This window comes from Electrophorus electricus, chromosome 15 (assembly GCF_041902795.1).
Source record: "Electrophorus electricus isolate QZ-2024a chromosome 15, ASM4190279v1, whole genome shotgun sequence".
NCBI classification, from domain to species: Eukaryota; Metazoa; Chordata; class Actinopteri; order Gymnotiformes; family Gymnotidae; genus Electrophorus; species Electrophorus electricus.
The window spans coordinates 8,841,639-8,854,448 of NC_137511.1; positions in this window are offsets into that span (position 1 = coordinate 8,841,639).

Consider the following 12,810-nt stretch of genomic DNA (forward strand, 5'->3'; position numbering starts at 1 on the left):
TCTGGATACATATTTGTTATATTCCTGTGAAAATTAAGTATATATTTGCTTTCCAGATGTTCCAGAAAATCAGTCATTTTCAGTCACCATATGTAGTAATTTCTAATAACCATGCCCACCTCCTCTTTGGATATTGTTTCTCTTTTCACCTCTGAAACATAGTTTTTTCTTAAATTTCATAAATTAGGGTGTTGTGATACAGCACTGATTTCTGAATATGATGGTCAAAGAACAACTTTTAATTAACTTTTAATTGACTTTTTATCTAGGTTAATTATTATTTGCTAAATGCTGGGACCTTTTTGTGTTTTTCTTTCAGCTTTCTTTTCTTAGTGCAGTGCATTCTCTAGTTCAGCAATTTGCTGGTATACTTTTCCGCTTTGCCTTTTATCCTCTTCTCCTGTTTTTGTTGTCTGAAACACAAATACACACAAAAAAAGTAGTTTTATTTATTATGAGTAAGTGACTGCCACTGCTGGGCCCCTGAGCAAGGCCTTTAACCCTCAATTGCTCAAGTTGTACTCAGTCATAATTGTAAGTCGCTTTAGATAAAAGTGTCAGCTAAATGCCATAGATGTAAATGTAATTGTAAATGTAAATGTAAAATTTAAAATGAATAGAATATAAAGTCCATTAATTACTAATGCAAAACAAAATAACATCAATGCCCTCAGATTACAAAGCAGACTATAAAAACATTAGTCTTTGGAAAGGGAAACATAATTGTTGCGTTTGTAAATGAAGTTACATTGAACAATATTTAGTAGTGGTACATTTTGAAAATCTGCAATTCACTATTACAGAAACAACTACCAGCACAACACACACCCACACCAGTTTCCCTGTTACTATTTTTTTATGCGAGCTTCAGTTTAAACTGTTTAACCTCTGCCAATACCTCATCTTAACCTTGAGCACCCAGGACTTATTAACCTGACTGACTGACTTGCTCATTTCACTGGCTTGCTCTAAGCCCTATTTTTGTAATAAAAAAATTCAACAACTATATTTCATGCTTATTTTGATTTCCATTTGATATGCCACACAATTAGACCAATGATACCATTATAGGTTATTAAACTGCCGATTCATAGTTTATTGAGTTTGGGCCTTTAAGCCTTGATGCTACTGATTGTACATATTTCCTTTAGTAAGGTAGATATTATCATATTTAATGAAAATGTTTCCATTTTGCCCCTAAAAGAATTTAAACAGTAACATAAAATCCTATAAGAATAATTTGATCCTGTCACATTATAACATTGAACAGTAAAGAGGTGGACACATATGCAAAAAAGACAGCGATTTATTATGGGCAAATCCAGAATCGTAATCCTCAGAACAGTCCAGGGTTATAGATCCAATACAAAGCGTACGAGAATACATAGCAAACAGACAAAAGCACACCATGAAAAAAGGAGAAGCAGGTTATAACAAAGACACAAGCAATGATAGGAACTAACACTAAACACTAGCAAATACAAACAGGAAGAGAAAACACGAGGCTTGAAATATAAACAGTGGCTAGGAATAATAAAGAGGCTATGAATCACAAACAGTGGCTAGGATGTAATACAAAGAGGCTAGGATTAACACAATGACCAGCAAAGCAAACAGAGCAAGACAGGGTTTACATACATGTACTAATAAGAATTTAACAAGACACAGGTGCTACACATGAAGGTTGAAGAAAAGGAAACATGGAAGCAAAAAAAAATACATGAGACAGGGTAACCATGACAATAAGGATGCTAGGAGGGACCAAACATGAAACACATGTTATCACATGAATGTTACAGGGTCACAGAATTTGTGCATACCAGAAAACAACTCCCTATTCTAACAAAACGCATTGCACCATATGTTTTCTTTCATGTAAGATATATTTGTATTTTATAATATGAAAATACTTTACATTATTGCTTTTTACCTGAATGTGTCACGGAACGCTCACCTCCCGTGAGTAACATGGGTTGGCCAGCCACGTGCAGTAGGAGGGTTGTTGTTTGTGACCACACCTGCACACACCTGCACCTTGTTTTGTTTACGTATTTAAATGCTCGTCATAGTGTGCAGGATTGTTGGTCATTGTGGATGTAACATCTTGATGTAATGTTCCTTTTCTCGTTGTTAAACATATCTGTGTTTACAGTTCATCTTTATTGTTAACCATTTCATGTTCGTGTTTATCGTGTGCAATTCTACAAGTCACGTGGTACGTTTATGTTGTGTGAGCACCACCGTTAAATGTCATTAAATGTTTCACAAAACCGAGGAAGTTTGTGCATCCTGCTCCACGCCCTGTGGCACTCGGGCTAGCCGTTACAAGTTGTTCCTTAGTAACTGAACGTTTATGTGTAAACATGGAGAAAGTCCTATTAACAACATTAAAACTAGCACTATTTGGGCTGAGGAGATAATGGCGCAAACCCTGATGTCAAACAAAAGTGATATTGGTACACACCCTTGATGTTACAAACCAAAAACTCTATTTTCACTGTTTAAACAACAACACTGTAAATTAAGTTCCTGGATATCTTTACCCTAGAAGGACTTTTGACAAGGGTGTTTTAAGGGTCTAAAATGCAGTTTGTGTGTGGACAAAAGGTTAAAATGCATTAAAAAAAGCTGTTTGAAAACAATACCCATGTATGTTTTACATTTCACAGAAGAACCCAAAGGACTGAAGCATAGCTCATCAGAATTTAAATTTACATTATTTTTCCCACTCTTCTTTCTAAATTGAAATATGAATTCCAAAATGGAAAGAACTATGTAAATGCTATTTTCACTCATTCAGATATTATTCAGTCAACAAAGATACCGCCTAGTACTGTGAAAAGGGCCCAGGCTGATATGAACTAGTGTAACCTCTGCTTTCTGTTTGGCCATGACCTATCTTAAAAAGGTTATATTTTTGCAGCAGCCTACAGCTCATTTTCTGAGTCACACTCATTACTCTTTGGTTCTTGGTGATTTCCTGAGCATGGACCTATTGCAGCACAGCCCCCTGCTCTGCTGCCCCTCAATATCTCACATATCCATTGTTAAGTTTGACAAGATTTGGAGACTGAGTTACCAACCTGATGTCCCCCAGAGAGTCAGCAAACAGTACGTTTAATAGTATGTATTTTATTTCTGTGCAATGGGCGCTGACTATTTGCCTTCAAATGCAATGTAAATATTCATTCTCTGTGGTTGGAACAGTGGTGGTTCACTCTCTGATAATGGTACAATAAGTGTATTGATTTTAATACAAATGCTGAGTTCTCTACCTTAGAGCCATGCAACATGCACCAAACACAAGTGCAGATGGCCTTCAAGCACAGGCTATTACTATGTTCTAAATATTTTTAAATGAATTGGATCATGTTCAATAATTAAAGGATGTTTTTTTAGAGATGAAGTGGTTCCCTCTTTTGCTGCTGAAAAAATGGACAGGGAATCCCTTTCTCTTTTGGATGATTCCACAGTCTTCAGCCATGGGCTTAAATTCAATAAGTATTTTAAGGAATAACATTTAGGGAGTGCAATAACAAATCCACAACAACTCTTGTGGTGTATATTCAGCAGAATGAACATGTTCATGCAAAACAATCCTGAATACTGTATATTTGCCACTCGAATGAATCTTTTTCATGTGTATTTTGTTTCTGGCTTTTATTCATGCACATAGTGTGAGGTGTGCTCTCTGCTATAAGCAGTACTAGATTATCATTGTGAATTTTATTAATTGGTATATGGTATAAGGGTATGGTGTAATAAACGCTAACATCTGATAAAATAATAAATTATCAAAGCAAAAATGACCAAATAACGAATGAAATCTAGTAAGAACAAACATTTCTCAAATGACATGTTAGTCCCCACTAACTTTCAGTCACAGTCACTTTCAGTCCTTTAAGAGACCTGACTTGGCTGTCTGCTGTAGCTTCCACTGGGTTGCAATTTGCCCTCTTAAGCTGAGCTTAGCATACTCCACCTATACCCTCACTTCTGAAGTGCTATGTTTGACATAATATTGGCAGTTGGAATAAGGTGTCATTTCTACTGACATATTAAGGTCATCTCACTTCACTTCAAATCTCTTTCTAGTTTGAGAGGCCAGATAAGAATAGCACATCTATAATATCAAGGCTAATATCAAGGCTCCACTCCTGTGCAGTGTTTGTCATGAAATATGCATGCTCCTTTAATGTTAAACATGACCCACAACAATGGGGAGAGAAAGTGACTTGTGTGCAATGCATTCAATAAAACTGCAATATTACCAAATGCGAGGGAATAAGAGTGGATGATGTGGTACCTATACATTAGAGGCCATCCCAGATTTGTTTATTTCTGAGAATAATTTTCTAACAGACGACAGCAGATTCAAGCTTCCTAATTTTTGGCATAGTGTCAAGTTATGTTTTAAGACCATCTTCTGTGCATTGGCTTGAAAATGTTGTACAGCCTCCAGTATTGTTGATTCAAAATACACTGCATTATTCATGAAAGGACTAATTATTAATAGTCCAGAGAAAGAGTGTTCTGTAGTGTCACAGGTGTAGGTTATGCTTATTGTGTGTGAGAGGTGCACAGACACAGGATAGTCTACATGACTCAACTATATCATAGATATTAGAGTATACTAGTGTCCTCTATGGAAGTGATCTGTAGTCTCAGATGCTTTGATGTTTTTTTTGCTGTTTTTTTCTCCCTCTATTTAAGGTATGTAGTTACTGTACATTCTAGAGTATGCCCAACACATGCATAAAAACATGGTTCACAAAATGCAGTCTCTGAGGGATGTACTGCTGATATTTACAGAGTTATTTGTAGCCATATCACTATATCAACCCAGCCTTGGAAAACTATCGCAAGTCTCTATATCAATATTATGAAAATAGCTCCCAATTACTTGAAACCTTAAACATTTATTTTTCTTAGTAACAGAGGCTAGCATTTTCAACAATATTTATAATAATTTAAATGTATACATTTATAATTCTACACGTTTACTTTCTATCAGTTGCTAGAAAGGAAGATTCTCTTATGGTGGTGATGTGGATAAGCAGATTCTCTCAGAAACTATTATTAGTAAAAGACAATTTACACATTGATATGAGGTGTAGGAAGGTTACTAATGAACATATGGGAGGTTGACAAGTCTTTGAACAAGGATAAACTACTTTGGGATGAGAAAAATAAAAAATAGCATGAATTAATTGACATTCAAATGTGACTTGCAAAAATGTGGACATTATAGGCATATCAAGAGTATCTTCTGGGTACAAAAGAGATAAAGAACTCATGAGAACTGTTGCACAACATTATCAGCAAAACATACAATGTACAAGTACATAGTTCATCAGTGTAAAATGTAAAAGAGAAAAGTATAATCCCACTGTCATCAGAAAGTTGCACTGATGAACCCTTCGGCAGTAAGGGATACAAGAACACAAATTCACTGGCTATTGTATACTGCCACCAAGTGCTCAGATACAATATTGCAATTGTAACCTCTGAAATTAGAGCTAATAACTATTGGTATCTGGTATCATTTATGCTATATCTATAATAAAGTTTGTACATTTATAATATTAAGGAAGAGTAGTCTTGCACACTCTCTGAGGAATGTGTTCACTATCATTTACATGCTTGGAATCACAGAAATGCAGTGATTAAAAAAAAGAATAAACCTCATATATATATATATATATATATATATATATATATATATATATATATATATATATATATATATATATATATATAATGAGAGGGAGAAAATGTAATGGCCAACTTTTTCTGGACAATTTAAGTTGGATAAAATGCATGGATATGGATATGGATAAAAGAGATAAAAGAGAAAGCTTTGTAGAATTTTAAGAGCTTATGTTATTTTTTCCTGAGTTAAATGATAAAGAGCCTAGGGGTCATGCTGGAATTATGTTTTTGAGTTAGCATATATGGGACAGCTATGTGACAGGATATACAGTCTCTTGTGACCTTCACAGCAACAAAGTAAACTGACATTATGAAGTGGAAAATTATGAAATGCAGGTGTCCCAATGTCCCAGGGTTTCTGTGATTGTTTGTTGTGAGACCCTTTGCAGTAATAATGAAATGTCCCCTGTGTTTTTAAAAAAGGATCCTGCTGTTAAATTGCTTTTATCAGATCTGGATGGACCATTTAACTGTGATGCGCTTTGGCTTGCTCCTGATAGATCCTAAACAGATAACATGTTAAGGCATTTTCTCTCTCTTGCACTCTATCTCTCTAATCACACTCACTTTTCTATCTTGCTGTCTCATAAACAGACACCACATAGAGGATGAAAGCTACAGGGACATGCAAGAGAGTTCTTTAGCTGGCAAGTCCTCAGGTCTTTGGCACATTACCAAGGTGACCAGAGCCTATGCCAGTGGCAGAGAGGGAAGTTGGCATAAATCTGCTCTGGCTTGCTCTGTCACAATCTCATATGCAGGGTCTCTTTGATTGCAAGGTCTTGACAAAATTTGGACAAACAAATGCTTGTCTGTGAACGTGTGAGTGTGTATATGTGTTATTGATGATATTTGATATCTTTCTTGTGTGTGTGTGTGTGTGTGTGTGTGTGTGTGTGTGTGTGTGTGTGTGTGTGTGTGTGTGTGTGAAAGAGTGAGAGAGAGAGAGAGAGAGAGAGAGAGAGAGAGAGAGAGAGAGAGAGAGAGAGAGAGAGACTCTAGCTGATCGTGATATTTATTGGTTTAATTTGCACTGCAAAGCAGAATTGCTGGCATGAGATATGACTATACATATGACAGCTTATCAGTTCTCTTCCAGCCCAAGTCCCAAGTCCCAAACTTGGCCTGTGAATGCTGGGTGACATTGTCTGAGCCTGGATCACTGTCTGTGCTGGCTAATTGAACATTTGGATGCAATGGGAAGACTGGATCATGGCTAACATGGGCAAATGAAGAGCTCACCTCAGCAGTGGGGTGACTGTCATTGAGAAAAGTTATTGCTATACTGTATGTTCTCACCAATGGATGCAATAGAAGTACAAGGGAAAGCCACAATTTGTCCATTATTTTTTACTGTGAGCACTTTGAAGTTGTTATATTTTTACTGCCCTAAATATTATAGATAATGTAAAAATATACCAAAAATGCAATGAAAGAAGAATAAAAAGTAAAACAACATGTAACTCTTGGGGCTGCTTCTCAAAGATAGAAAATTCTGTTGGTAGTAAAGGGATGATATATATATGTGTGTGTGTGTGTGTGTGTGTGTGTGTGTGTGTGTGTGTGTGTGTGTGTGTGTGTGTGTGTGTGATTTGCAGGGGTTTATGAGGTTGTAGCCCACCCCTTCCTGCAAATTAAAATACAAGATACTGACATTGTCTTGTTTCTTATATGTCTTGTTCCAGACTAAGTCAATTACTTTTCATTTATGAAATCATGACTTAATCATGTAATGATTATGAAATCAACTAGATAGCCACAAATTTCATAATGTACACTGTTTTCTTCTGACATATGACATGAGGTCCATGAAAAGAAACAAAGTACACTTGAGAGATTGAGAAGCTTGCTTGATATGATCTGAAGCTAGAGTCTAAGTGTGGGGAATCTTCATGTACTTCAATAAAGTTATTAGACAGTATTCCATTTTGATTGCCACTGAAGTACTCACATAGCTTTGTTTTTCCATGTGTGAGTATGGAAATACTATATTATAGTTAAACTGTCATATTATTGTTATGAATTACAATAAGTAAGAGTGACAATAAGTAAGTTGTAAAAAACAAGTTGTTGAAGTTGTTTACTAGCCATGAGTATAACACTTACAGTCTTTTAAGTAAGGAGAACTAGTAGTGCCTGAGGTGTTTAGGCAAAACTGTACCAGCTCAGGAGCTGGTAAACACATGTATTCCAGTCACTTAAGGTTCAAATGAAGCCATCAGTCAGAGAGAAAAGTCAGAGGAGTTAAAATATGACATAAAAGTTTAACTTCTTGGTAAATTTACACTAAATTATGTTTTGACACCACAGTCAAAGATGCTATAATTTGACAAACATTTTGGGGTAGTTTTGTTGCTTCACAGTTGGCATTGTTTGCAGTCATCTAAACCAATGGATTCCAAGTTGTATCAGGAAACTCTAGAGCAGAAATGCATGGAGTCAGTCTGTAGTGTAAACATAAAAGAGTTTGGACATAAAAGAAGTCCTGCAACAAAATAAGGACTGGAAATGCAGTTAGTACCCTGTGGATTTACACTTCAATAAAGATAAAGCAGTGAAAGTGCGAGGAATTTGTAACATGAAACATTATTGGTGTGACAAACTTTTTTACAACTTTTCTGTAGTCACAGTTTCGCATATTAATTAATTGCATTTCACAAATTAATTATATATATTTTAAAATGTGAAAACAAGAATTTATACACAATTAATAATAAGAATCTACTAAAAGTAGACTGTGATAGGTTTTAATCAGGGTTCTAGCTTATTAGTAACTTTAAATTCTGGCCTAAAATGTATTAGCAGGAGCGCATCCATGGAGAAAACAAAGTGGCTTTGGACAAGCCTGTGAAAGGCTATACATTTGTGATGTTTATGATGTATAGATACATCTGTGAAAGGCTATACATATCATTTGAAAAGGAAAAGGTTTGCACAAGGAGGTGCCACACATTACATTTTCTGCAACTGATTAGCTAAAGTTAAAACTGAGTATAAAATAGTTTTACCTTTCGTAACCTTGAGATGTAAAACACTACCAAGAATAACTTGTATGATTCAGATTGTATGAACTCGTACGAACTTCATAGTCATTGGCCAGTAGTACAAGTACAAGGTAACAAAATGCAGTTTCACATATCCCAGCTTCTTTTGGCACTTCTTTTGGAAGCATGGGGTCAGCCATTGTACAGCACCCCTGAAGCTGAGAGGGATAATTGCCTTGCTCAAGGGACCAATAGCTACTATTGGGCAGTGCCAGAATTTGAACCCACATCAATCTGTTTAGTAGCCCACCCCTAAACTTGTGGCTGCAAGCAGGCAAAGGAAGTTATACAGATTAATCAATGATGAGCTGGATATTTAGACATGAATTTAATTTAGACATGAAATAAGTAGACATTGAAAGATGTCACATTTATCTCTTGCTGAAGCTCCTCTGTGTAATTTCATTTATCTAATTTTTTCTATTCTTCTTTTTATTAACACTGTCACAATTCAGGGTGGAAAATATAGATCATGCAGTAATAAAGCAATTTAAACAGTAGGTGGCGCCACATACTAAATAACTGGAATAATATTGTATTGCTCAGATGAGGAGAGAGGTAGAGAGTACAAAAAAAAACATTATTGCTAAACATTTTTAAGGGCTGTGATAATAGTTCATTTTTGACATGCACACTTCTGTTAAAGTGGACCTCTGTGCATTTTAGGCACTGTATCTTTGACTCCATTTATATATCTGCATGCATGTAAAGAAATGTTAAAAAGTCAGTTATAAACTCAACATTTTTAAACTGAATTTTTTTTACAAATTACCAAATTACAGCTCTTTTTAAATCTACAATTGTGCCAAGATTAAGTATTATTTTGAAATGAAACAAGATAATTAATAAAGAAAAAGCTGTATAATATACACCACCTAATAATAAGGTGAAAAAGCTTTATATTTTATAGTTTAAATAAGACTCTAGAAATCGGTTCTCAAACTGTATTCAAAAACACATGTTGTAAGGAAGGGAAGCATTTTTAAAGTGGCCAAGCATACTAACATGTACAAGAATTCAGACATTGTATCATTAAAAAATGTGCTGGTTGCATTTAAAAGGCATAGGCCATATGCAGAGCTAGCATCAAACTCCAGATGACTTTGACCCTTAAAGGAGAGTGTGTTGGAAGAGAATGTATCAACCTTGAGTATTCTTGTGCTGTTGAATCTGTTTGAGTTTAATTTACCTTAGGTTAACTCCCATAGCCTAAGAGAAAAATCTGTCACTCAGCTGAGCCCAAGAAAATGTGTTATATTATACCAGCCAAAATAATCTCAATACTATTTTACCTTCTGCTGTTTGAATTCCCTGGTGTTTACGCTAAACTCTAATGTGTGCCTTCGGTTTGGCAGCTGAAACTGTAATTATCTAAATCACCCCCTTACAATTCTCTCATGGCTGTCGTCTCCTTGCTTTCTCCATAAACTCCCTAAATTGCATGTCCTCACTGTCAGAGGACCATGGCATCAGCATTAAGCTGGAAATGACATGATTGGCATTCACTTCCTCCATAATCATCTGAGATGTGATGAATGCATATTACTGCAGAGCTAGAAAGGCAGGCAACCAAAATTCAAAAACTGCAATTACAGTTTTCCCCTAAGAAAATCATGCAGATGGAGGCAAAATATGCAACAAATTGCATGGTCATTGAAGCATCTCAGTCTTGTTTAAGATTGTGATTACAATATACAAGGTTTATGTCTGTATTTTATATGCTTGCAAGTAATTTACAATGGAGGGTATCACTGAAAAAGGTTATCCCTGCCACTTAAAATAATGTTTCATGGTTGTCAGCCTACTTCTTCCACAGTGACTATGTAAAGAAGCTTGAAATGCTATCAAATATGGTGTGTTTGAGAAAGAGGGGGAGGAGCCAGCCAAACCCAAGATCTTTGATTTGAGGTTATGATTTTTATACCTCTTATTATCCTTGCTTTTTATGCCTCTTTTTATCCTTAAAGTGTAATTTCATGTAAAATACTGAAAATGAAAGCGTTGGTATGGATAAATCTATGACCACTGCATTTTACATTGCTGACAGAAGACTACAAAAAGTTTCATCTAGCAAAACCTTGCCGTCAACTTCTTGGAAAATCTTTACAGCAAGAGTTTTAATGGACAGTCTAAGCATTTTTGTTTCCCCTCCAATGGAGTAAGAGTTTTCTCTCAGAGAATACTTATTAAGTTCTCATTGAATTAGATCATATATACTGTGGAACAGGCTTTTAGAGGGTGAAGAGCACTTATTAATTATAATCTGTAATGCTGGTAGTATTCTAATGGTGTCATTCTCCCTTGACAGTGAAACTGTAAGATATTGTATCATCCCAAATACATTCAGTTTAATAATGACTTTCAAAATGAATTACTTATTAGCTGACAAGCCTTGAATGTTCACACGCTTAACCACTAAGTACCAATGTAGGAAGGTGAAGATTACATAGACACAAATGCTAGGCCTTTCAGAGTGCTTGACAATATATCAAACTGTTATCACAAATTGGTTCAGAGTCCCACAGCACCACATCAACACGGTGTCCCAGCGGCGCCCTCTACTGCTTGTTAGACTGCAATCCTTATAGCCAAGAACCTTGAGATCCTCTGCCCCACTATTACCCTCTGCTTCCCCAGAGAGCTGAGCTGCTTTTTAAGATAGATTTTAAAAGCAATGAGCACATCCACTGGGACTAAGGGGCGGCATGACTCGAATGATTAATCGTACAACCAGTTGTTGTCTCTCTCATCACACACCCTTGAGTCTGCTCTGAAGTAGATGTTATGTTTACAGTCTGTGGTGTGACTCCATATGTCTTACGTGTCCTCTATCTTATATATATATATATATATATATATATATATATATATATATATATATATATATATATATATATATATATATATATATATATATATATTCACACACACACACACACACACACACACATAGTGTGTACATTGATGTGTACATTGATGATCTTTTAAGCTTGGGTCCTTTCCAGATGCCTGGGAGCTTGTGGGTCCTGCGTAGTATATGCACTCTTCTGGATTGAGATCTCAGATATTCTTGCGATCTGCTGGAACCATTCTCCCTGTCTGGGTGTCACGGCCTCTCGTGGTCCAGTTACCACAGGAACCACTGTTGCTTTCACTGTCCACATCTTTTCTAGCTCTAATTTCAGCCCATGGTATTTCTTGAGCTTTTTGTGTTCCTTGTTCCCGATGTTGCTATCACTTGAGATTACCACATCTATCACTACAGCCCTCTTCTGCTGTTTATGCACCACTACTATCCGGTTGGTTACCCATTACCATCTTGTCTGTCTATATCTGGAAGTCCCACAGGATCTTAGCATGGTCATTTTCCACCACCTTTGGGAGTGTATCCCACTTTGACCTTGGAAATTCCAGCCCATACTCAGCATAGATGTTTCTGTAATAGGGTATATGCAGAGGATGTGGGAACATTAATTATCTCAAATTAAAGCTTAAAGCAAGGTAAATCATGGTAGTGTGTAATGACCTGTTGGAGGAGGTACTATCCTCTGTCACTGTTTGACATTAATCATCTCCTGGCTCTCCTTTCCTCTTTCCACTGTCAGTTTCAGCCATCACTCTGGTTAAGTCAGGTGGTTGACTTGTCACATACATATCAATTCATTTCTGAATTGAAAAAAATGTACAGAAAAAAAGTATGATTATTTCACCAGTGATGAAAACTGTTGCATGTCCATGACGTATTTCAGATGAAAAGATAAATATGAGAATACAGTGCAGAATATAATTTTTTTTTTTTTCTGGGTATTGTTTATCATCTAACAAAGTTTCTCAATGAGATTTAGGTTTATACCCTTGCTTTGCCCTTTTGATGCTCAATCAGATTTAAATCAGGAGACTGGTTAGGCCTGATTTAGCTTCCGCTTTAAATTCCTTTCTTGCGTAAATGTGCAGTATGGCTTAGATCAGTTTCTTTTGCTATATAATGTGTATACTTTATAGTTTGGAGCATTTTTTTTTTTGACATGGCAATATAAGCTATTTCTGTATATCT